General features: G+C 45.3%; 1 protein-coding gene across 1 annotated transcript in view; it reads left to right on the top strand.

Annotated features, from left to right (window-relative positions):
* The window catches only part of SFMBT1 (Scm like with four mbt domains 1), a 285,061-nt gene that overhangs the window by 26,845 nt on the left and 231,741 nt on the right, over positions 1-26,475 (top strand). Inside the window, exon 3 of the mRNA XM_039482044.1 lies at positions 16,169-16,261. The gene's annotated coding sequence lies outside the window, so the exon portion shown is untranslated. The remainder of the gene's footprint in view (positions 1-16,168; positions 16,262-26,475) is intronic.

Below are 26,475 nucleotides of genomic sequence, written 5' to 3'. Positions count from 1 at the left end.
GGACCCCGCTCCAGGGGCCCGAAAAACTCTGGTGGGGGCCCCTGTGGGGCTCGGGGCCTGGGGCAAATTGCCCCTCTTAACCCCCCCCCGGGCGGCCCTGGTAGTTTTCTGTTCCCTGAGTGACCAGAGCAGGGGCTGCACTAGAGTAATCAGGAACCTGCTAGAACCAATTAAGGCAGCCAGGCTGATTAGAACACCTGCAGCCAATCAAGGCAGGCTAATCAAGGCACCAGGGTTTAAAAAGGAGCTCACTCCAGTCAGGAGAGGGGGAGCCAGAGGAGAGGAAGTGCGTGTGAGGAGCTGGGAGCAAGAGGTGCAAGGAGCTGAGAGTGAGAGGGTGTGCTGCTGGAGGACTAAGGAGTACAAGCGTTATCAGACACCAGGAGGAAGGTCCTGTGGTAAGGATAAAGAAGGTGTTTGGAGGAGGCCATGGGGAAGTAGCCCAGGGAGTTGTAGCTGTCATGCAGCTGTTACAGGAGGCACTATAGACAGCTGCAATCCACAGGGCCCTGGGCTGGAACCCAGAGTAGAGGGCGGGCCCAGGTTCCCCTCAAACCTCCCAACTCCTGATCAGACACAGGAGAAGTTGACCCAGACTGTGGGGAAGATCACTGAGGTGAGCAAATCTGCCAATAAGTGCAGGACCCACCAAGGTAGAGGAGGAACTTTGTCACATTATGCAGGGTCTTTATGATTGCCACCTTTCCTCTATAGCTAATTTGTAGGTAATAATTCCATTGATTGTAATAACTCAGTGTTATAAGGAAGCTGAGATGCCAGTATCAAAAAGCTCTCCCTGATAGATTAGTTGGCCCAGATGTCATGGGTCTTTAAAGACGTCGCTGCATGTTAGCTTGGGCATTGGTGCTTGAAAGGCATCGTGAAGGTACACAGAGCACTGGTCTCCCTAACAGCCCACTAAGCCAGTAAATCCAGTGCTAATTAAGGGCTAAACTCACCAGTACACTTTGGCTGGTCTGACAAATCACTGGCTGGTGTGCTCTGGCTGTTTTGGTGTACTGGTGAATCTCCCCTTAAAAGTTAATTTTTGAATGGTACAAGGTTGACCCTACAAAGCTTCAAATCATTAAAAATATCCCATGGTAGAATTCTGTTCTGATTTCTTGTTTTATGCTCATGTATGACATTTTAAAATCTAAAGCAATAACTGTTAAGATTGAGTTAAAGTTTAGGTACTAATAACTTAAGGGCAAAGACATTATAGGGATGGTTTTAATTAACAGAACACTAAGCATTGTAAACCCAGAACATTCAGAGTTGAAGTTACACATAAAAGAAATCCAAACATGTTAAGTTATGGAAATGCACAGGTAAGTCACCCAAACAATGTTAACACCTAAAGAAATGGCCTGATTTCAAAAAAGTCCTGAAATTCAGCAGAAGCTGTTGAAGTTAATGGGAGCTGTTGGGTGTTCAACTCTTTTGTAAATCAATCCGCTTATTTGTTTTGAAATGGCCTTAGATTAGGGGTAGGATGGGCAAATATTATACCCAATCCAGTTAGACTGTCCACAGGAATGAGGTGATAAATGTGGCATGGCTCTCAGATAGTATAGACAAATCTAGTGTTTTTTGGAAGCTATGTGAGGATTATCCCTATTAATTAATGTGATGGAATGTAGGCTGCTCTTTAGTTTATGAATACCGTATGATGACCTGCTTTTGGGATGTTTGCTGTATGAGTATATTGGTTTAATTTAATAACAGGCTGTAGGGAAAAGCAGGGAGGAGGGAATGGCTTAAAACACTCCTTGATGAACACGTAAGGGTTAAGGCACAACTCCTGAAACGTTATCTGTGAATATCCAATCTTCTGGCTCTGGTCCTCTTACAGAACTGGTTTAGACAAGCAGAGGAAAAGCCCAGAAACTAACAAGAACAAAGGAACCAGGGCAGATTTAAAAGTACTCTCTCCAGAGGGAAGGCAGTTTGTTGGGGACTTGCTCATGGAAGGAGGCTGAAGAAGCTAGCTCTGCCTAGGCTACCATGGATATGCCTACACAGCCTGAAGAAGTTAGTCTCTCAGCCCAGATCAACAGACTCACTTTAGCGGGCCTTGTGCTAGTACTCTAAAAACAGCTTTGCAGACTGCGCTTGGAAATTACAGGGCTCCAAAGCCCATTCCCGTCTATCGCCTATTAGGCTATAGAGCCCAAAATCTGTTGATCTGAGCTGGGAATGGTAGGGATTTAGGTGGATAGACATACATGTTAGACTAGTTTTTGTATTTTTGTATTGGTTCTAAGAAGTCTGTCTGGTTACTGTGTACACCACTGGTCACAGACTCCCAAAGGGAAGAAGTGCAGGAACCAAAACCAGTTGGACTTTCTGGGCAAGCACGGTTGATCTATTAGTTGGAGAATTGTGGGATTCCACTCCAGAAGAGGTAAAGATACAAGGACTGAAACTTAAGGGAGTGAACTCAAAGAGACCAGGAAGGGGAAAGAGGGACAGTTAACTCTGCAACCATGACAATTTCCCTTTGGATTTAATATCTTACAGATATCTTTGCTTTGTATGAGTCCCATCCCGCATTCCTTGCATACACAAAGATTCCCATTGTGTTCAAAACTCAGTGCTGTGTGATGTACTAGACAGCTGCACAATCTACTTTATGAACAAAATACACAGTACAAAGAATTGTATTGTGTGCAAAGGCAAGAGGTCAACACACATTCGTAAAACCTATCACAAACATTTTAATACACACTGGTGGTCTTTGACTTCACAGGACTACCAATTTTGCCACTTTGAGCAGTAGCAAATTTTGTGGGCTTTGTAATAGGTCAGTTTCCCATTGGAAAATAAATTACTCAGACATGGGACGTTTTCTTCTGGTCTTTTTATTAATAAAATATACTGTCATGTAGCTAGAAAGCAGTTTACTGTGTCCCTTGTTGTGTTTGAAGCATACTGTTAATCTGTACTGCCTGTCATCTATGCTTTGACAATTGATTCTGATCTTCCATCAGTGTAACTCTACTGACTTCATGGAGTAACTTCTGAGTTACACTGATGTAAATGAAATTTGAATTGGACCCAGTTTCCTTCACTGACCATGTTTCCTTCCATATCTAACTTATTGCTACTTAGATAGTGTGATAAACTCAGGACAGACAGTTGCAGGGGAGGAGGGGTTGGAGTCAGTCCCAGAGGGTTAAAAGGCCCTCCTCCTTATCAACTGGGAGGCAACTACAGGTCAATCAGGTTCAGCTGAGAAAGGGTTACCAAGGTAGCAAATTAGAATCAGCTGAGGGGGAGCTACCTGAGGGTAATTAGGATCAGCTGATTCCAACTTGGGGCTGCCTGAGACCTTTTTAAATCCCTCCCTGGGAGGAAGGAAGGGGGGGAAGCAGAGAGAGAAGGAGCCCGGCTGCCAGGAGTGTTGGAGCAGCAAGGCAGCGAGCCTCCTCAGGAGGAGCGGCAGTATGCTCACCCACAAGGCAGGGTAAAGATACTTTAAACAAGACTGGTGGGAAGACAGGGAACAGAATTCCCCTGAGTCCTAAGGGGGACTGCATTACCCAAGCCTGTCTCACCAGGGCTAAAAACAGCAGAGGCTGGGGAGACTGAGAAGGTACTTTGCCACACGTGGTGTCAGCAGTGGGATCTGAGTGAGACTTCATGGCAAACCATCTCGGGGCAGGGTAAAGCACCCCCCAGAAAAAAAATGGAAGATGTAGTGAAGGCATTGGTGCAGGCCACTGTGGCCCAACAAGAAGCTACCAGGGTGCAGATGGCTGCCCAGCAGGAGGCGGTGCGAATGCAGCAGGAGACAAATCAACTCCTGATGAGCCAGGCGGTTCAGGATCTAGCCACCTTGCATGAGGTTGTGAACCAGCTAAAGGCCCTGACCACCTTAACGCACGGCCCCCATGGGACTCGGCCCCTGCACGCAAGCCACTACTTACAGAAGATGACAATGGATGATGACATGGAGGCATATCTCCTTGCGTTTGAGAGGACGGCCCGGCAGGAGGCCTGGCCCCAAGACCAGTGGGCCAGTATCCTGGCACCTTTTCTGTGTGGGGAGGCACAGAAAGCATATTTTGATATGACAACAGAAGCAGCTTCAGATTACTCCCAGCTAAAGGCGGAGATCCTGGTGAGGTCGGGCGTGACGACAGCTATAAGGGCGCAGAGGTTCCATGAGTGGAAATACCGAGTCAACAAAGCCCCGAGGTCCCAGCTGTTTGACCTGATCCATCTGGCCAGGAAGTGGCTGTGCCCCGAGACCCGCCAGCCGGAGGAAGTCGTGGAAACCATAGTTGTGGACAGGTACATGAGAGGGCTACCACCGGACATACGAGGATGGGTCAGTCAAAATGATCCCACCTCCTATGATGAGCTAGTTGCCCTCGTAGAGGGACGTCTAGCAGCACAGGAACTCTCTCGGACCACTGGGGAAGGGAAGCACCAGAATAGGAGGCAAGTCTATGTACCAAGGGCCCGAGTTGCCGTAGCTCCAGGCCGAACTATGGAAGGGAAGAAGGAGGATGAAGAGCGGCCAGAGCACTCAGAGGGTCTTGGGGACCGGGAGAGAGAGACTCGTGGGGTAAGGCCTCACAGCCCAAAAAATAGGGGGCTGCCCCAAGGAGGGTACCGATGCTATGCATGTGGAGAGATAGGGCATATAGCTGCCCAATGCCCAAACCTAGAGGAGCCCATGCAATGCGACCTGGGAAATCTAGAAGAGCCATGTGACCTGATAAGTCTAGTAGGGGTAGTGATGGTCCCTCATAGATATACTAGGCAAGTTAAAATGAATGGTATAAAGACCACCGCGTTAGTAGACTCAGGAAGTGCAGTCACACTGGTCTCGGGAAAGCTGGTCGGGTATGATCAACTATCCCGGGCCAAGCGCACAGGAATATCCTGTGTCCATGGGGATGTCAATTACTACCTGACCATCCCAGTGAAAATAGAGGTCGGAGGAAACCCCACTAAGGTGATGGTGGGGGTGGTCCCGAAACTCCCCTACCCAGTCCTCATAGGACGAGACTTCCCAGGGTTTGGCAGTCTACTTCCTGAAGAGGAGTCAGAAGAAGATAACACCCCAGAGAGCAATGGGGTGGCCTCAATAGTTAGCAACCCCCCAGCCTTCCAAGAATTTGCCCAGGATTTATTCTCACCCCCTGGGAAGTCCAGGAAGACTCGGCGAGAAAGGAGGGCAGATAAGAGGAGGGGAACGAGCATCTTGACCCAGAACCAGAAGCCTATACTCGTAGGGGAGAGAGTTGGCCTGACTGACAAGGGGACTAGGCAGGAGGTTGGGGAGCCAGTAGCCGGGCCCAGTTCCCCAGGGACCTCCCTTGAGGGGGAGGGGGAATTAGAACCCCCTGAGTTTGGGCAAATTGGTCCTTCACTAGAGAACTTTGGACAGGATCAGACCAATGATCCAGTATACCATAACATTCACAAAGAAGTAGTTGAGGTGAATGGGGTCCCTGTGGAAGGGAGAGCCAAGGGCCCAGGGCCGTATTATATGATCAAGAAGGATCTGCTATACAGAGTAGTCCGTATCCAAGAGCAAGTCGTGGAACAGCTCCTAGTACCACAGAAACATCAGAGGGGCGTGATGGAGCTAGCCCACAGCCATATATTTGGGGGACATCTAGGGGTAGATAAAACCCTGGATCGAATTCTGCAGAGGTTTTTTTTTGGCCTGGAATGTATGCGGCGGTCTGATGATATTGTGCCTCCTGTCTGGAATGCCAGTTACATGGGCCCCGACCATGCTTAAGGGCACCTTTGGTACCTCTCCTGATTATTGAAGTCCCCTTTGAGCGAATAGCTATGGACCTAGTAGGGCCATTAGAAAAATCAGCCCGAGGCCATCAGCACATACTGGTGGTGCTAGATTATGCCACCCGATACCCCGAGGCCATTCCCCTACGGAACACTACGTCCAAGATCATAGCTAAAGAATTAATCCAAATGTTTTCTAGAGTGGGAATACCCAAAGAGATCCTGACAGATCAAGGAACTCCCTTTGTGTCTAAATTAATGAAGGATCTATGTGCAATGCTCCACATACGGACCCTAAGGACATCGGTCTATCATCCGCAGACCGATGGCCTCGTCGAGTGTTTTAATAGAACATTGAAGAACATGATACGAAAGGTGGTGAGCCGGGATGGGAGGAACTGGGACACCCTGCTACCGTACCTAATGTTTGCGATCAGGGAGGTGCCTCAGACTTCAACTGGGTTTTCCCCGTTCGAACTGTTATATGGTCACCACCCCCGCGGCATACTGGACATTGCCAAAGAAAGTTAGGAAGAACAGCCGAACCCAGGGAGAAACCTCATTGAGCATGTGTTGCAGATGAAAGACAGGATAGCCCAAGTCACTCCCATAGTGTGGGAACACATGGAGAGGGCACAAGGGGCCCAACAAACATATTACAATAGCCAAGCGACGATCTGAAAATTCCAGGTGGGAGATCGGGTGATGGTACTTGTACCCACAGCGGAGATTAAGCTCCTGGCCAGATGGCAGGGGCCATACGAGATAATAGAAGCCATCGGAGAGGTCGATTACAAAGTCCGACAGCCCGGAAGCTGGAACAAATCTATCATGTAAACCTGTTGAAACCTTGGCAAGACAGAGAAGCTCATGTGGTCACTATAGGGTCACCTCCTCCCGAGAGCAACCTGCCTGACCAAGTGGGAATATCCCCAGAATTGACCCCTGACCAACGAGTGGAGGTGATCAACATGATCGAACGCAACCAGGACGTGTTTTCAGAAAAGCCAGGCAGGACTACTGAGGTTTACCGTCACATCCTCACAGAGCCTGGAGTGAAGGTGAATGTCAAGCCATACCGGATCCCGGAGGCGAAAAGAGAAGAGATCAAGGCAGAAGTCAGGAAAACGTTGAAGTTAGGGGTCACTGAAGAGTCTCATAGCCAATGGTCAAGCCCCGTAGTCCTAGTACCTAAACCGGATGGCAGTATGAGGTTTTGCAATGACTTCCGGAAATTGAATGAGGTGTCCCAATTTGATGCGTATCCTATACCCCGGATAGATGAGTTAATTGACCGACTGGGGAAAGCACGATTTTTGTCTACCCTTGACCTGACTAAGGGTTATTGGCAAATTCCCTTGACCAGGGCCGACAAAGAGAAGACGGCCTTTTCAACCCCAGAGGGACCGTATCAATACACTGTCCTCCCTTTCGGTTTACATGGGGCTCCTGCAACCTTCCAACGGCTCATGGACAAACTGTTGCGCCCCCATGGCAGGTATGCGGCTGCCTATCTCGATGACGTCATTATACATAGTCCAGATTGGGAGACGCACTTGGGGAAGGTGGAAGCAGTCCTGGACACCTTGAGAAGGCGGGGCTGACTGCAAATCCCTCCAAATGCGCAATTGGGCTAGCAGAAGCCAAATACCTGGGGTATATAGTGGGGAGAGGTGTGGTGAAGCCCCAACTCAACAAGTTAGAGGCAATACAGAATTGGCCCCGACCTTTCTGGAAGAAACAGGTCAGAGCATTCCTGGGGCTGGTGGGGTACTACAGGCGGTTCATCCCCCACTTTGCCACCAGGGCATGCCCGCTAACTGACCTAACAAAAGCCCGTGGCCCGGACATAGTGAGATGGTCTAGCGCAGCTGAGGAGGCTTTTGCAGATCTGTGGACCGCGCTCTGCACCGACCCAGTGCTGGTAGCTCCAGACTGGGAGAAGGAGTTTATCTTGCAAACAGATGCCTCTGAGGTTGGGTTGGGAGCGGTGCTTTCACAAATGGTTGGAGCGGAAGAACACCCAGTCCTGTTCCTCAGTAGGAAACTCCTGCCCAGGGAACGTAAATATGCCGTAGTGGAGAAGGAATGCCTGGCTGTAAAGTGGGCCATAGAAAGTCTTCGCTATTACCTACTCGAACGGAGGTTTACCCTTGTCACGGACCATGCTCCTCTGAAGTGGATGCACCAAAACAAAGAGAAAAATGCGAGAGTAACAAGGTGGTTCCTGTCGCTACAACCCTTCCACTTCCGAGTACAACATAGGTCCGGAAGCAAGCATGGCAATGCGGATGGCCTTTCAAGGGTACACTGTTTGCCGACCCAAGTAGCCCAACCCTGTAGTGTTGAGCGGGGGGGATGTGATAAACTCAGGACAGACAGTTGCAGGGGGCGGGTAGGAATCAGTCCCAGAGGGTTAAAAGGCCCTCCTCCTTATCAACTGGGAGGCAACTACAGGTCAATCAGGTTCAGCTGAGAAAGGGTTACCAAGGTAGCAAATTAGAATCAGCTGAGGGGGAGCTACCTGAGGGTAATTAGGATCAGCTGATTCCAACTTGGGGCTGCCTGAGACCTTTTTAAACCCCTCCCTGGGAGGAAGGAAGGGGAAGCAGAGAGAGAAGGAGCCCGGCTGCCAGGAGTGTTGGAGCAGCAAGGCAGCGCGGCAGTACGCTCTCCCACAAGGCAGGGTAAAGATACTTTAAACAAGACTGGTGGGAAGACAGTGAACAGACTTCCCCTGAGTCCTAAGAGGGACTGCATTACCCAAGCCTGTCTCACCAGGGCTAAAAACAGCAGAGGCTGGGGAGACTGAGAAGGTACTTTGCCACAATAGTCATACATTTGTAAACACAAATGTCTGAATTATCCTAAGTGTTTAAGTGGTGTATATTTAAAGCTGTTAATTGGTAGTGAGTAATTTTTACTACTTCCTGCCAATAAGGAGGGCTGTAAACTCTCATAAGTGAATGCTTATCCACGCAAGGACGTGGTTTCCTAACCGGGCTTTCCAGCTCAGTCTCTTTTACGTTACTGTGATCCTTTCCTTTCTCTGACACTTTTTAAAAAGTTATTTTGTTCCAAGTCGTCTCCACATGATGAAACTGTTTCTGGCTAATACTACCATCCTGTGCATCTAGATGCACAGACGCTAGAATTAAAGGTGCTGTGGATGCTGCCACACCCCCTGGCTTGAAGAGGTTTCCATTATATAGAGAGTTTACAGTTTGGCTCTCAACATCCCCACTATAAAAATTGTTCCATCACCCCATCTAGATGTCATCAACGAAACTGAATAACTGGTAGAGGGTATATTGTCTGACAACAGCATAAAAGGAAAACAAATTGTTATGCTGTGCAGTAATGTAAAGACTATTGTAAGGCATTGGAGTTGGGGGAACAGACAGGGCAGAACAGCAGAAAAATCTCTTTAAGAAGAAAAAATCAAGAAAGACAGAAGTTGGGGAAAGTACGTCTCAAAGGGAGGTCATAGCTCAACATCCGCTAACCGCAAAGAACACAGAACAAACTAATGGATTTGTAAAGAACAAATCATGTCAAACCAATCTGATAGCTTTCTTTGATAGGATAACGAGTCTTGTGGATAAGGGAGAAGCAGTGGATGTGGTATACCTAGACTTTAGTAGGGCATTTGATACAGTCTTGCATGATATTCTTATCAATAAGCTAGGCAAATACAACTTAGAGTGGGCTACTATAAGGTGGGTGCATAACTGGCTGGATAACTGTACTCAGAGTAGTTATTAATGGTTCCCAATCCTGCTGGAAAGGTATAACAAGTGGGGTTCTGCGGGGGTCTGTTTTGGGACCGGCTCTGTTCAATATCTTCATCAACGACTTAAATATTGGCATAGAAAGTACGCTTATTAAGTTTGCAGATGATACCAAACTGGGAGGGATTGCAACTGCTTTGGAGGACCGGGTCATAATTCAAAATGATCTGGACAAATTGGAGAAATGGTCTGAGGTAAACAGGATGAAGTTTAATAAAGACAAATGCAAAGCCTTCCACTTAGGAAGGAACAATCAGTTTCACACATACAGAATGGAAAGAGACTGTCTAGGAAGGAGTTCGGCAGAAAGGGATCTAGGGGTTATAGTGGACCACAAGCTAAATATGAGTCAATAGTGTGATGCTGTTGCAAAAAAAGCAAACATGATTCTGGGATGCATTAAGAGGTGTGTTGGGAGCAAGACACAAGTAGTCATTCTTCCGCTCTACTCTCATAGAATCATAGAATCTCAGGGTTGGAAGGGACCTCAGGAGGTCATCTAGTCCAACCCTCTGCTCAAAGCAGGACCAAACCCAACTAAATCATCCCAGCCAGGGCTTTGTCAAGCCTGACCTTAAAAACCTCTAAGGAAGGAGATTCCACCACCTCCCTAGGTAACCCATTCCAGTTCTTCACCACCCTACTAGTGAAAAAGTTTTTCCTAATGTCCAACCTAAACCTCCCCCTCTGCAACTTGAGACCATTACTCCTTGTTCTGTCATCTTCTACCACTGAGAACAGTCTAGATCCAGCCTCTTTGGAACCCCCTTTCAGGTAGTTGAAAGCAGCTATCAAATCCCCCCCTCATTCTTCTCTTCTGCAGGCTAAACAATCCCAGTTCCCTCAGCCTCTCCTCATAAGTCATGTGCTCCAGCCCCCTAATCATTTTATCCTCCAATTTATCCACATCCTTCTTGTAGTGTGGGGCCCAAAACTGGACACAGTACTCCAAATGAGGCCTCACCAGTGCTGAATAGAGGGGAATGATCACATCCCGCGATCTGCTGGAAATGCCCCTACTTATACAACCCAAAATGCCATTAGCCTTCTTGGCAACAAGGGCACACTGTTGACTCATATTCAGCTTTTCGTCCACCGTAATCCCTAGGTCCCTTTCTGCAGAACTGCTGCCCAGCCATTCGGTCCCTAGTCTGTAGCAGTGCATGGGATTCTTCCGTCCTAAGTGCAGGACTCTGCACTTGTCCTTGTTGAACCTCCTCATATTTCTTTTGGCCCAATCCTCTAATTTGTCTAGGTCCCTCTGTATCCTATCCCTACCCTCCAGTGTATCAACCACTCCTCCCAGTTTAGTGTCATCTGCAAACTTGCTAAGGGTGCAGTTCACACCATCCTCCAGATCGTTAATGAAGATATTGAACAAAACCGGCCCCAGCACTGACCCTTGGGGCACTCCACTTGATACCGGCTGCCAACTAGACATGGAACCATTGATCACTACCCGTTGAGCCCGACCATCTAGCCAGTTTTCTATCCACCTTACCGTCCATTCATCCAGCCCATACTTCTTTAACTTGCTGGCAAGAATACTGTGGGAGACTGTATCAAACGCTTTGCTAAAGTCCAGAAATAGCACATCCACTGCTTTCCCCTCATCCACAGAGCCGGTTATCTCATCATAGAAGGCAATTAGGTTAGTCAGGCATGACTTGCCCTTGGTGAATCCATGCTGACTGTTCCTGATCACTTTCCCCTCCTTTAAGTGGTTCAGAATTGATTCCTTGAGGACCTGTTCCATGATTTTACCAGGGACTGAGGTGAGACTGACTGGCCTGTAGTTCCCTGGATCTTCTTTCTTCCCTTTTTTAAAGATGGGCACTACATTAGCTTTTTCCAGTCATCCAGGACCTCCCCCGATCGCCATGATTTTTCAAAGATAATGGCCAATGGCTCTGCAATCTCATCGGCCAACTCCTTTAGCACCCTCGGATGCAGTGCATCCGGCCCCGTGGACTTGTGCTTGTCCAGCTTTTCTAAATAGTCCCGAACTACTTCTTTCTCCACAGAGAGCTGGTCACCTCCTCCCCATACCGTGCTGCAGAGTGCAGCTGTCTGGGAGCTGATCTTGTCTGTGAAGACAGAGGCAAAAAAAGCATTGAGTACACTAGCTTTCTCCACATCCTCTGTCACTAGGTTCCCTCCCTCATTCAGCAAGGGGCCCACACTTTCCTTGACTTTCTTCTTGTTGCTAATATACCTGAAGAAACCCTTCTTGTTACTCCTAACATCTCTGGCTAGCTGCAACTCCAAGTGTGATTTGGCCTTCCTAATTTCACTCCTGCATGCCTGAACAATACTTTTCTACTCCTCCCTGGTTATTTGTCCAATCTTCCAGTTCTTGTAAGCTGTTTTTTTGTGTTTAAGACGAACAAGGATTTCACTGTTAAGCCAAGCTGGTCGCCTGCCATATTTACTTTTCTTCCTACACATCAGGATGGCTTGTTCCTGCAACCTCAATAAGGATTCTTTATAATACAGCCAGCTTTCCTTGACTCCTTTCCCCGTCATGTTATTCTCCCAGGGGACCTTGCCCATCAGTTCCCTGAGGGAGTCGAAGTCTGCTTTTCTGAAGTCCAGGGTCTCTGTTCTACTGCTCTCCTTTCTTCCTTGTGTCAGGATCCTGAACTTGACTATCTCATGGTCACTGCCTCCCAGGTTCCCATCCACTATTGCTTCCTCTACTATTTCTTCTCTGTTTGTGAGCAGCAGGTCAAGAAGAGCTTTTCCCCTAGTTGGTTCCTCCAGCACTTGCACCAGGAAATTGTCCCCTACACTTTCCAGAAACTTCCTGGATTGTCTGTGCACTGCTGTATTGCTCTCCCAGCAGATATCAGGGTGATTAAAGTCACCCATGAGAACCAGGGCCTGTGATCTAGCAACTTCTGTTAGTTGCTGGAAGAAAGCCTCGTCCACCTCATCCCCTGGTCTGGTGGTCTGTAGCAGACTCCCACCACAACATTACCCTTGTTGTTCATACTTCTAAATTTAATACAGAGACACTCAGGTTTTTCTGTAGTTTCATACTGGAGCTCTGAGCAGTCGTACTGCTCTCTTACATACAAAGCAACTCCCCCACCTTTTCTGCCCTGCCTATCCTTCCTGAACAGTTTATATCCATCCATGACAGTACTCCAATCATGGGAGTTATCGCACCAAGTCTCTGTTATTCCAATTACATCATAATTCCTTGACTGTGCCAGGACTTCTAGTTCTCCCTGCTTGTTCCCCAGGCTTCTTGCATTTGTGTATAGGCATGTAAGATAACTCCCTGATCGTCCTGCTGTCCCAGTATGGGGCAGGAGCCCTCCCCTCTTGCACTCACCTACTTGTGCTTTCTCCCAATATCCCACTTCCCCACTTACCTCAGGACTTTGGTCTCCTTCCCCCAGTGAACCTAGTTTAAAGCCCTCCTCACTAGGTTAGCCAGCCTGCTTGCAAAGATGCTCTTCCCTCTCTTCGTGAGGTGGAGCATGTCTCTGCCTAGCAATCCTTCTTCTTGGAAGACCATCCCATGGTCAAAGAATCCAAACCCTTCTCTCAGACACCATCTACATAGCCATTCGTTGATTTCCACGATTCAACGGTCTCTACCCTGGCCTTTTCCTGCCACAGGGAGGATAGACGAGAACACCACTTGCGCCTCAAACTCCTTTATCCTTCTTCCCAGAGCCACGTAGTCTGCAGTGATATGCTCAAGGTCATTCTTGGCAGTATCATTGGTGCCCACGTGGAGAAGCAGGAAGGGGTAGCGATCCGAGGGCTTGATGAGTCTCGGCAGTCTTTCCGTCACATCATGAATCCTAGCCCCTGGCAAGCAGCACACCTCTCGGTTTTCCCGGTCAGGGCGGCAGATAGATGACTCGGTCTCCCTGAGGAGAGAGTCCCCAACCGCCACCACCCTTCTCCTTCTCCTCTTGGGAGTGCTGGTCGTGGAACCCCCATCCCTAGGACGGTGCATCTCATGCCTTCCAATCAGTGGGGTCTCCTTCTGCTCTGTTCCCTCAGATGCATCATCCACTCCACTCTCTGCACTAGTACCTGCGGAGAGAACATGAAAACGGTTGCTCACCTGCATCTGTGTTTCTGGTACATGGACATTTCTGGTACTCTTTCCTCTTCTGGAAGTCACATGCCACCAATTATCCTCGCTGGCCTTCTGTCCCCGCTGCGTAGCCTGCTCTGAATCTTTGGAACATTGTGCCCGCTGAAGCTGATCCTGACGTCTATCCAGGAAATCCTCATTTTCTTTTATGGAATGCAGGGTTGATATTCATTTCTCCAGACCTTGAATCTTCTCTTCCAATATGGAGATCAGCTTGCACTTTGTACAGACAAAGTCACTTCTATCCTGTGGAAGGAAGACAAACATGGCGCATCCTGTGCAGGTCACAACAGCGGATCGCTCAGTATCCATAGTCTCTTCCTTCTCCGAGCTTCCTTACTTGTGGCGGACGCGACTCAGAGAAACCTGCGAGAGGGGGGCCTCAGTAGGCTCTCTCCAGGCGAACTCCCAGGCAAACTCCTTCTGTTTGCCTCTCTGCTGTTCGCTGCTCAGCTGGTTCACAGCTGACTGCCTTTTTATAACAGTCAGGCCCAGCTGGAACAAAGCACTCCCAATTCACACTGTTCAAACAAGCAAGCAATCAAACAATCAAGCACTCTGCACTGGTTAGGCCACAACTGGAATATTGTGTCCAGTTCTGGGCACCGCATTTCAAGAAAGATGTAGAGAAATTGGAGAGGGTCCAGAGAAGAGCAACAAGAATGATTAAAGGTCTAGAGAACATGACCTATGAAGGAAGGCTGAAAGAATTGGGTTTGTTTAGTTTGGAAAAGAGAAGACTGAGAAGGGACATGATAGCAGTTTTCAGGTATCTAAAAGGATGTCATAAAGAGGAGGGCGAAATCTTGTTCATCTTGGCCTCTAAGGATAGAACAAGAAGCAATGGGCTTAAACTGCAGCAAGGGAGGTTTAGGTTGGACATTAGGACATTCCTAACTGTCAGGGTGGTTAAACACTGGAATAAATTGCCTAGGGAGGTTGTAGAATCTCTATCTCTGGAGATATTTAAGAGTAGGTTAGATAAATGTCTATCAGGGATGGTCTAGACAGTATTTGGTCCTGCCATGAGGGCAGGGGACTGGACTCCACCTCTCGAGGTCCCTTCCAGCCCTAGAATCTATGGAAAAAGTCACAAAGGAAGTGTGTGTGAGACTTGTCAGAACAAGTATGGATAGTTCCACCCCAAGCACATAACAAAAGCACTGGAAAATGACTTTGTATAATGGTCCTGGCTAAGCTTCCCCTCTTGGACACTCACTGTGTTTGGACCCACATCCTGGATCCATGTTAAAGCTTTTGCAAGCTCCCCTGAGTGTGGGCAGCCTCCAGCCAGAGTGTTTTCTCTGACCTCTTGGGCACACTTCCTGGTCCTAGCCACTGAGCTATGGGTTATTCTGGTGTGGGCCTTTCTCAATCTTTCCTCTTAAAGCTGTTCCATTTTTTAAATATATAATGAAAGAGCTGTTGGAGCAGGGATTTGAACTTGGTCTCGCACACCCCAGTCTAACCCTTTTTTCCTTTCCTTCTTTCAAAATGCTTGAAAGTCTCAATGAAAATTTGGGGGCTGATATGAAACCAAATAATGTCAACAGTACCAAAACATTTCAACTTTTTCAGTTCAGTCTAAACTTTTGATGAGCTCTCCACACATTTGTGAATAGTTTTGGTCAACCCAGAACTGCATTTTCAGCAAATAAACTATTAATCCAAAAAGTTTCACCTAGCTCTAATATCAACAGGAGAGATTGATGGGAAATTTGATTTATTTTTTTTAAATTCAAGTGAGCACATGAGACTTAATTCATTTTTGGAATCTGGGAGTCAATTTTGCATCCAAATCCAAATGAAAACAATGTGGCTACAGGCCACTTTCCATTTAACTCAGAGACACAACTAGTACTCTGGTCACTCAATAACAGACTGAAAAGTGGCAATTCTTCAACAAAAAAACTTCAAAAACAGACTCCAATGTGAAGCTGCAGAACTGGAATTAATTTGCAAACTGGATACCATCAGATTAGGCCTGAATAAAGACTGGGAGTGGTTGGGTCATTACAAAACCTACACCTAATTTCCCCAATACTAATTTCTCCCTACTGTTACTCACACCTTCTTGTCCACTGTCTGTAAAGGGCCTCTCTCTTACCACTTCAATAGTTATTTTTCCTCCCTTTGTATCCTACTGTTAATTGATTTATCTCGTTAGACTGACCTCACACTTGGTAAAGCACCCCCGTCCTTTCATGTATTTAAACCTGCTCCTGTATTTTTCACTCCATGCATCTGATGAAGTGGGTTCTAGCCCACAATAGCTTATGTCCAAATAAATTTGTTAGTCTCTAAAGTGCCACAAAGACTCCTCATTGTTTTTGCTGATACAGACTAACACAGCTACCACTCTGAAACTAGTACTCTGGATCTGTGTATGGATTCCAGGCCTTCCCTTTGCAGCCATAAACTGATAAATGGATTATTCTTTGATATGTAGGATGTTCCCATCTATATAATCATTAATTTGTGGTTCCAGAGATGTGGGGCACCCACAATTTGAACTGAAGTTAATGGGAGCTCCTAGATGCCCAGTGACCCTTGTGAAAGACTACAGCAGATTCAACAAAAGGTAGATATGTTTCTGGAATAGCTGTATTTTGTGATTTTTAAAATTCACTATTTAAAAAGTAGGCTACAAAGAGATGAACCAGGAAGTGGAAGTCTTAATGTAAACATCCATCTCTCCACTGCCCTACTGTGCCTTGTAACACAGGTGTCTGACATTGGTGGATTTACATGTCTGTGTGTATTAGTGTGCATACACGGTGACTCACCACTGATGCTTCAGCCTTAACTTCGCATTTCCTAACTTTCATCAAATCAAAACATCACAACCCCAATGTTACTTTAAAAGGGAGATTTCAGTTTAGTACATTACTATTTTATCCCTACACAGGATTCCTCCTACAGGACTTTAGTAGGACCATATAAGCCCTGTACTTCAAATCACTCACTTCAGTTTTTGTTTTAGTAAACATTGCTGGGTATGGACACTAAACACAGAAATAAAGACTTTTTCCCTTGTCTGTTAAATGACTACAAAACTTTATGGTTGTAACATTTAAATTGATGGAGATAGTGACCAGTGTCTGACAGTACTTAAAGCATGATTAAATTCCCTTTTCACCTGGATTGAGCCAAGTATGAAGCAATAGCTCTCCATCTTCATCCATGTATTTGCTTTTAAAGAATTAAAACTTTTAGAAACAGGCTGTTACTCAAACTTTCTACTTGTATATACTTAGTCATTTGTCACTAACTCAGCATAGACATTTTCTATTGTTACTCCTTTTAGCACTGTAGAGCCCATGAAGCTGTGGAGAATACAGCTGGATTCCATTCTGATTTATGCATAATCTAGTTCCAATCTAATTTCTCCTCTGGGGTGCACTTGTGCAATCCCATTGAAGACAATAGGGTTAACATGGATGTAGTTGAGGGCAAAATTCAACATACCGTATATACTCGTTCATAAGCCAGATTTTTTTAGTAAAAAAGGGAAGCACCAGAGAAGGTCATTTTATGAATGGGTATAGAGAGGGAGAGGTGGGACACAGCCCCTCCCCCCAACAGAGGGAGCAAGGAGAGGCAGCACAGCCAGCAGAGACAGACGGGAAGAGGTAGGGCCAGAGTCTCTCTGCTTCTGGCCATGCTGCTCTCCCCACAGCCTCCAAAGCAGCTGCAGCTCCGGGGCTGGCAGGCTGCAGCTGTGCCGTCCAGTCCAGCCCGCCGGAGCACGCTGCGGCCGTGCCGCCTGGTCTGGTCCGCTGGAGCAGGCTGTGACCGTGCTGCCCAGCCTGCCAGAACAGCTCCAGCCAAGTCAGAGAGCTCCTCCCCAGCCCTCCCCAGATAAGGTGGGAAGAGATGGGATGGGGAGAGTGTGGGGGTCCTGGGCTAGGGGTGGGATTATGAGGGGGGGGGTGGTAACAGGAGTTACTCCCCTGACTCCCAGCTCCTCCTCCCCCCCGAAAAAAAATTTCCCCACCAGTTGCTGTCCCGGCCCATCAGGGTAAGCAGATGGCGCACTGGAACACTTTGTTTACTTAGATTTACCTCCGTGCCTGCTGACACTCGAGGTAAACAAACCATCTCAGCCCCCCAGCTGCTTATTCTGATGGCCTGGGAGCCAAAGTTTGCTGACCCCTGAATTATAGGGTCAGTTTATGAATGGGTTATAAAAATGTTCCATTTGTACTTATCCATCTTGGTGGGAGGTCGGCTTATAAACAAAGCAGCTTATGTTCAAGTATATATGATATTCTTCAGTTCTGAAAGTGACATGTAAGAATACCACTACTTGACTTGTAGTTATCAAGTCAGTTTTGCAGGATTGACAATTGGGGAGAAAATTTTTTTTTCTGTGGAAGTAATTGAGGCTGTGATGAGGCATCCACCCCACTAGGTTGGAAGGGGTTAAAGTGGCCAGAAAAGGTCCACAAAACTCCTCCGGGTACACCTGGAGAAGGGCTGCACGAAAGGCAGGCTGCAGTTACTCCCTGAGAGGAAGGAGGTGGGGCCAAAGTGGCAAACCCAAAGATAGAGGGGAGCCAGTTAGGTAGGAAGAAGCCCAGGGAAACAGCAGCAAGGACTAAGCCAGTACAGGCCTTGGCTGCATCTTATAGGGTCCCTGAGTTGGAACCTAGTGTACAGAGCAGGACTGGGTTCCCCTACCAGCCACTAAGTAGTGGCACAGGATGTTAGAGACATCAGCTGGACATTTGGTCTGGAAGGCTGCAATTTCCCCAGAAGGGGAGGAACTTAGTGATCTGGATGGAGGGCCAAGCCACAAACCAGAAGCTGCCACTCAGAGGAGGAGAGAGGCTTCAGACAGAGAAGAGAGTAGAGAGACTGCTGAGGAAGGCAAAGCACGTGGCAAAGCTGATCCCCTGAACAGCCAGGAGGAAGCACCACAAGCGGTGAGGGAACCTGTCACATGTGGTGGAGAATGTGGGCACATGGTGGCCCTGATAAAAGGGGAGGTACAGAGACTGTGGAGAAGCTGTGTAAGATAGGAAAAGAGACAATGGAGCTGGGAGCAGGCCACTAATTAGGAGTTGGCACAACTATGTAGGAACAGGTGGGGCCAGCGTATAGCCAGATACTGACTATTGCAAGGGCTGGGAAAGGCTGCTAGGAAGTAGACTAGAGTCACTCCATGAGCGGAGGAAGTTGGAGGCTGGCAAACCCAGAGAGGGGGAAGTCAGAATGTCCAGAATGTAGGAAGAAGCCCACGGAAACAGCAGCAAGAGGTAGGACTGTACAGGAACAGTGACTGCTTGTTACTTGGTTCCTGGGCTGGAACCTGGTGTAGAGGGTGGGCCTGGGTTCCCCTACCAGCCAATGGGGAGTGACAAGAGTGTTGGAGGTGCCAGACAGCAGGTCTGGAAAGACTGAATTTCCTGGAAGGCAAGGACTTAGTGACCTGGCTGGAGGGCCAAGCCATAGAGATGAAGCTGCAGACACGGGAGTGAGTGAGGCAGCAGAGTGAGACAAGATGAGAGAAGACAACACTAAAGGGAGACCACAAGCTGGCAGAGCTAATCCCCAGGACAGCCAGCAGGAGGCACCACTTGCAGTGAGTGGACCCCATGATAGAGGCATAAATAAACCTGGAAAGTCACAATCCAATTATGAGTCACTTTTCAGAGCATATTTTAATCTTTACAATGTGCAATACTTACTCCCAGTTCTTGAGATATTGGACCAAAGGATAATTATACCTCTAAAGAACAGACTGTGCTCTGGTATGCCTCAATATCCTGAGTACAGATAAGCTCCCCGCAAAAGTGCTTTGAATTACCTCAACCTCTTCAGCCTGCAAAACTGGGCTATGTGTCCCAAGAAAAAAAGTTTTCATCTGTTTCTATCCAGCCTAGAAAAATGACCAAGATAAACCTGCTTTATGGCATGTCAGCTCTGGTCCCAGTTAGGGCCTGGGAGTAGGGCTGGTCACAAATTCTGTTGAAACTGTTTTTCTGATGGAAAACTTGGTTTAAAACAAAACAAAAAAATGTGTAATTGTCTGCTGTCCCTGGAAAATTGATGTTCCACTGAAAAACCAGGAACGTTTTGGTTTTAGGCCAAAAACTTTTCAGTATTGGATTTTCAGCTTTGATAAAGTCAAAATTTTCTGCAGGAAGAAGATATGTTTTCTGTCCAGCTCTACCCAGAAGTGCAGATGCCCAAGGAATAAATGCAGAAGCAGACAGAAATAAGTTTAATTTTTCAGAACCTTCTATAAGGTTTCTCTAAATTACACTCTTTCCAGTGCAGTCACTAAGCCATTTACTTAGTTTTCAAGGTTGAAACAAAAAATCCCAACTGCACCTCCTTGTTACCCAAAAGCCTTGTGTAAGGGCAGAGGGGAAGTTTTCGTTTACCATAGCTTGCAAGATCCTTGGGACAGGAGGTCTGTGTATTTCATGTTTTGTTCAGGGCTGAAAACACTAGTGGTGCTTAACTGCAACTAATACTGAGAACAGATGAATCTCTGTGGGGGGAAGGGGAAGAATGACAAAGGAAAAGCTGGTTTTACACAGTCCCTTTTAACAAGAGCTGCTCAAGTTCCTCACTGAAACAAAGCCCAGCATAACATATGGATGAGAGAGACATTCATGTTACAACCTTCCTGAGCCATATGGTTTGTTGTACTTGATGCTAAGACCCCTGGATGTCTCATTGCTACATCTGCATGCAGGGCTGTGAAATGCTCTCTGAATCCCACAGTCTGTGCCTAGCTTAAAGGCAAGGCTGAAAAGGCCAGGAATTACTCAGGATTACCTGCTGGCAGCTGCATTGCTTTATTATAATTAATGCAAAATGCCGGGAAGCTGCTCATTGTCTGGGGTTGCCACTGAACTACACAATGATTCAGTATTTGTCCTAGACATCTGAGCATTAAGAGCCTGATCCTGTGAGGTAATGCCCCTGGGTACTGAGGCTGCTCAGCACCTTCCAGGATCAAGTCCTATGGATCCTAAAAAATATTCCATGTATCACAAGGAAGTGAATGTTGCATTTAGTTTTGATGCTGCAGACTGTGGCAAGCATGTATTTTATTCATACTCAAAACTAGACTCTGAATGGGCCATGTATTAGGAAAGCATGGGCTGTGTAAATTTAAATGTCCACAGAAGGCAAATATGACCGTACAAGCTACTATTTTTTATCATAACAAAAACCTTATGCATAATTCATATCTCATGAATAATTTGCTCAGGGACCTATTCCCCAACATATGATATTACATGAATTTCTTAGCTTTGAAAGTAAACAAAGGGAAATGTCATCCACCAGGAATAAGAAGGGACAGACAGTCTAGGCAGCCCCATGGCAATTGAAGGAACTTGAGATTAGGAGACAGCCCCTTGAGGAGACCAGTCCACAGCTGTGTGAACAACTTCCACAGTTTCATCTCCAGCAATCCACATTGATACCTAGTGGATAGTGTTTCCATGAAGAAAATGAAGTATGTATATAACATTTTAGAATCACTAATTTTATGGCAACATTGAACAAAGCCTTTAAATTTCTGAAATATTGATAAGAATTTTAATGAGTTCCATTAACTCATTGGTTGTTTACAAGCGTGCAAAATTTTAAGTAGAGAAATAATATCCAAGGAAAATTTTGGCCTTGTAGGCACGATGTCACTCCTTACATTTAGTAAGCAAGGGAATGATACCAGCTGTTGTTCATCAATCTTTCCCTTAGTTTTTGGTGTCTGAAATCCTTGAGTGATGTCATGAGAATAAAGATTAGGAATAAGCAAATTCATTCAAATAAAACAACCTGTACCCACATTTCTCTGCAGACTTTTGCCCAAAATTCATGCTAAATGTAAACTGAACATTTTTTTGACGTTTGAAAAAAGTTTGGCTAATTTCTCCACTTGACCGTTATTTTTGAGCTCTCACTTTGGCCCTTCCAGGTTCCTGCTGGAAGCAGAAGTCACAGTAGCTGCATATTGAGAACATATTGACAAATTTTGAGTTCAATTTTTGCAGGCTCAGGAGGTTCAGCAGCTTCAGGGAAGCACTCAAACTTAAGAACAGAACATAAGAACATAAGAATGGCCGTACCGGGTCAGACCAAAGGTCCATCTAGCCCAGTAGCTGTCTACCGACAGTGGCCAATGCCAGGTGCCCCAGAGGGAGTGAACCTAACAGGCAATGATCAAGTGATCTCTCTCCTGCCATCCATCTCCATCCTCTGACGAACAGAGGCTAGGGACACCATTCTTACCCATCCTGGCTAATAGCCATTTATGGACTTAGCCACCATGAATTTATCCAGTCCCCTTTTGAACATTGTTATAGTCCTAGCCTTCACAACCTCCTCAGGTAAGGAGTTCCACAAGTTGACTGTGTGCTGCGTGAAGAAGAACTTCCTTTTATTTGTTTTAAACCTGCTGCCTATTAATTTCATTTGGTGACCCCCTAGTTCTTGTATTATGGGAATAAGTAAATAACTTTTCCTTATCCACTTTCTCAACATCACTCATGATTTTATATACCTCTATCATATCCCACCTTAGTCTTCTCTTTTCCAAGCTGAAGAGTCCTAGCCTCTTTAATCTTTCCTCATATGGGACCCTCTCCAAACCCCTAATCATTTTAAGCACTTATGGGTGCTTAAAAAAATGTTAGCTCTCAATAGGTTCAAAACTTCAGTTTTGCAAAGTCTTAAATTAACAGAACTATTTCCTCAACCTTAATCAAAACACAAACCTATTATAGGAATTGAATATGCCCCTGCTGTGTTTTAGAGACATTATGGAAGTTCATGAGAAACAGGAAGTAAAATCAGTTTTAAAAAAAACAACACTTTTTGTTGTCCAAGCTGAAAAATGTAAAAAGTAAACCATCTGAATTAATGGGAAAAAGTTAGGTTCAATACTTTTTGTTTTAATCAGCTCAGCTGTTAATGCAAGGAAGGAAACCTGTTTTTTAAAAAATATTATGCCTCTTTCACAGAACTAAATCAAACATCTGCTTAAGAACATAAGAATGTTCTTATGTTCTTAAACATCTGCTTATTTTGAGATTTACCAATCAGAAAGGTGTGTTGCAGTAATCCAACTAGAATGACATCTATTTTATACCTTGGTAACCAACCTGACGGGCTATTTTAAATGATATGCTTCACTACTTCCAAAAGAAGCTGGAGCTCAAGTATAAAAAATCCACAAACATGGTCACCAGTGAAGGAGAAGAATGTATCCAATGTAACTCTGCCAAATTATGCTCTATTACAAGGGTTTAACTCAGGGTGACTTGTACCTAGGCTCTATTTTTAGCTTACCAGCCTGCACTGCTTATTCCGTTCAAAGCATCATCTTTTGAAAAACTAATTCCCAATTAAGCCATAAGTAATAAGAAAACAGTAACGCACACAGAAATAACCATCCTTCTCTGGGAAAAGCAATAAAAAGAAAAAAGCTTATTTAACTCTCCATACAAGGAACAAAATAATCCTTCTCTTAGATCATTCTATAGAGGGACCCCCCAGTTGCTGGCTGGCTGTATGTTGCACTATTCTCGATAGACAATCTGGTCATCCTTCAATCTGCAGGGAACAATATAATTACTATTCCAGTTTAACAGCCACCAGAACACCACCTCATTATTTTCCTCTAGCGTGTACTGTACCCGAGTAGGCTAAGTACTCCTTTCATGCTGGAAATAATTAGTTGCTTTAGTTTTCATTTGCTTAGCCTAGATAAAGTGGTCCCTTCCCAAATATTACAAGTTTAACTGGAGGACAGCAGGTTACACCAATGCCCTTTTAGTGTAGGGTAACCAGATGTCCTGATTTTTATAGGGACAGTTCTGATATTTGGGGCTTTTTCTTCTATAGGCTCCTATTATGCCCCTTCCCACCCCCACCCCCACCCCCGACACACACTTCCTATCCTGATTTTTCACACTTGCTATCTGGTCAGCCTACTTTAGTGTAAGGGTTCATCTACACACAAACTTGCACCAAAATAATGTAAAACAACTTACTGGTAGTTATTTTGGTGCAAGTTTGTGTGTGGACACTCATTTCATACTAGTTTTCCCCCCTCCCCCCACAACCATCTCCTGTGATGCTATTAGGTTGGTGTTTGCCGAGTCAAGCACAATGGAAATAGGACACTTTTATTGCAAAATAAGTGTCCACATTCCAAACATCAAAACAAAACTCAGGGAGGGCAAATTCAAACCACTTCCAGAAACCTCAAACTGAGTCAACACAGATGAACTTCACCTGGAATCTTGGCTATAGTATGCAAAAATTTGTGTACTACATGAAACCATCATTTAATCCATCATTGCAACCCTTGTTTGTAAGGGTTGCAAACCTCAGCAAACCTTTTGAGCAGCCTAAGCTAAGGTTTGAATTTATAACAAAACCCGAAACCAAATAAGTTCACTTTGGTTTCAGTTTTCAAAACAAAACATTTGCCCATCTCTCTCCTGGGGTATTTTTAGTCACAATATAAATCATTTCCCTCAATTTGTATTTTAATAACACTTGCTTTTCCTTCATTTTTCTCAGGTTAACTTGTCCCTATTTTAGTATTCTGAGCACAGCATGGAGGTGATTGATATAAGAACGTTGCTCAATGTGGTCTCACCGTGTTTACTTTGGGGGCTTTTATGGAAATTCCAAGTCAGTACTTTTAAGTACAAGTATTTAAATATGCAGATTACTAAAAATCTGATTATAATTTTCATCTCACAATTTGTAAATTAGTGTCCACAGGTGACTTGCTCTGAGGTTTCAGAAGCAGCCTCAGATATTTTTCTACTAATTTTTGTACCATTCAGTTTTTAATTGACAAAAGGGCTGTAACCAAAAACAAGTGAATATTTATTTATTTTTTGGTGTATGCAAGCCACAGCTTTCTTATCAATGATGTTCAAGGCATGAACACCTCCAGGAAGTTGAGTCATTTTGCAGTCTTCAACACTATGGGTCGTGGTTTGTGGCTGCCCACATTGACATAGTGGACTTTCTCTAAAATGCCACCGAAATTCTGTGGCAGCACAAATTCCATGTCTGGTACAAAACCAGTTCATAAGGCTCCATTGCCTTCATGGTAAATCAAACCTGGGTTGACGCTGAGTGGGGTCCAAGACAAGATTATTTGTCATTTTCTCTGTGGACCATAAAGCTCACCATGTAACATCTACTGTAAATTCCTCACCCAGTAAACTTATCCACAACCTGTGACATGAGGGCAGATGACCATGTGGTGAATATTGAAAGACTTTGGATCCTGGTGCTTCAGGTTTCATTTTAGAAATAGTGACACTCAGATACTGGCTTCAATGGAATTTTATTAATTTCAACCAAAACAGACACCCTAATCTAAACTCACTTATATGGTAACCAAAGGTCTTGATCCTTCCAGTGCTTATGCACATACTTAACTTTACACACAGGGCTACTTACACTGAGTCACGCAAGTCAAGTTAAGCACATACTTAAGCATTTGAAGACTCAAGCCCTAACACTTAATGCATGAGAATTCTCCCTAGGAGAGGCTCTTTAAGCTTGGGAAACTGTTTTATTTCCCCCTTGCTCTTTTCTTTCCCCTTTGCTTTTCAGCTTTGGCCAGGGCTGGGGTTTTCCGAGATGCCTATGGAATTAGCCACCCAAGTCCTACTGAATATCAGTGGCTTTTGGGTACCCGACTCCCACAGGTGAAAATATTTCTATGAGACATGAACTGAGGTGATTCAAGCAAGTCTCAACTTCAGGAGTCAGGTTGAATTGTTCAGGGTAGTGTGGTATTTTGTTAAACAGCTCAGGCTCCAAGACAGCAGAAAAATCTGTTTGAATTGCACAGAAGCTTCAATAACAAATGGTAACAGAGACATTGTTTAATCTCTCACTGAAAGACAAATTAATTAAAATCAAATTCTAAAGTTTAACTGGCTAGTATTAATCAAATGAAGCCCATCCAGCAGTGTTGCCAGCTCATGATTTTACATGACTCTCATATTTAGTGTTTTTTCTAAGAGCCCCAACTTCTGTAATTATGTTCTTGCATGATAATTTCAGTTTTCATCTAAAAGAAAATTAAATTTTGAGCCCTTGTGGTTGCAGAGGAAAGACTGAAAATGTGAACAGTAAACATTCAAAGGCAAATAAAAAGAACTCTAAATTATTTTGGGGGTGGGGAGGTCTGATTTTTTTTTTTAATGCTTGGGTTGTGCAATACTGCTGCAATCTGTAGTCGGGTTCATTGAAATCAATGGGAGATTTGCCTGAATAAGAATTGTTGGATTGGGGCCATGATGAAGACGACTTGTTTGTGGGTAAGTTACTGATTTAATGAGTTTTGTGGATTATAATTTAGTTAGCTATTATGTTAGTAAAGAGAGCTTTTCTGACACACATCTTTACTGTACCACAGCCTCCCTCTCTTGAATAGCCACTAGAACTAAATAGTTGCCAAAATTCCACTTGATATAGGTTTGACCCATTACCTGGAGAGTGGAGCTATACTAATGAAGTAATGAATAAAGGAGGGCTTGAAGCAACAAACTATGGCTTCTGTACTTATGTGGCCCAGATTCACTGTATTTGGTACATATAAGGCCAGCAGCTCAGCCAGTGGATTGAATTGCAGCTCTGCAATTGCAGGTTGGGCATGGATCCTTCACTATTACTTACTTCATTACACACAGGCAGATTGTTTTTGTGTAGGATGGGTGAAGTTTACCCAGACATTACTAAATGTCAGAACCATTTCCAACTTTCACCTAAAACATGTATCAAATTCATCTT

This window comes from Mauremys reevesii, linkage group 7 (assembly GCF_016161935.1).
Source record: "Mauremys reevesii isolate NIE-2019 linkage group 7, ASM1616193v1, whole genome shotgun sequence".
NCBI lineage: Eukaryota > Metazoa > Chordata > Testudines > Geoemydidae > Mauremys > Mauremys reevesii.
This window is presented reverse-complemented; position numbering and strand designations above follow the sequence as displayed.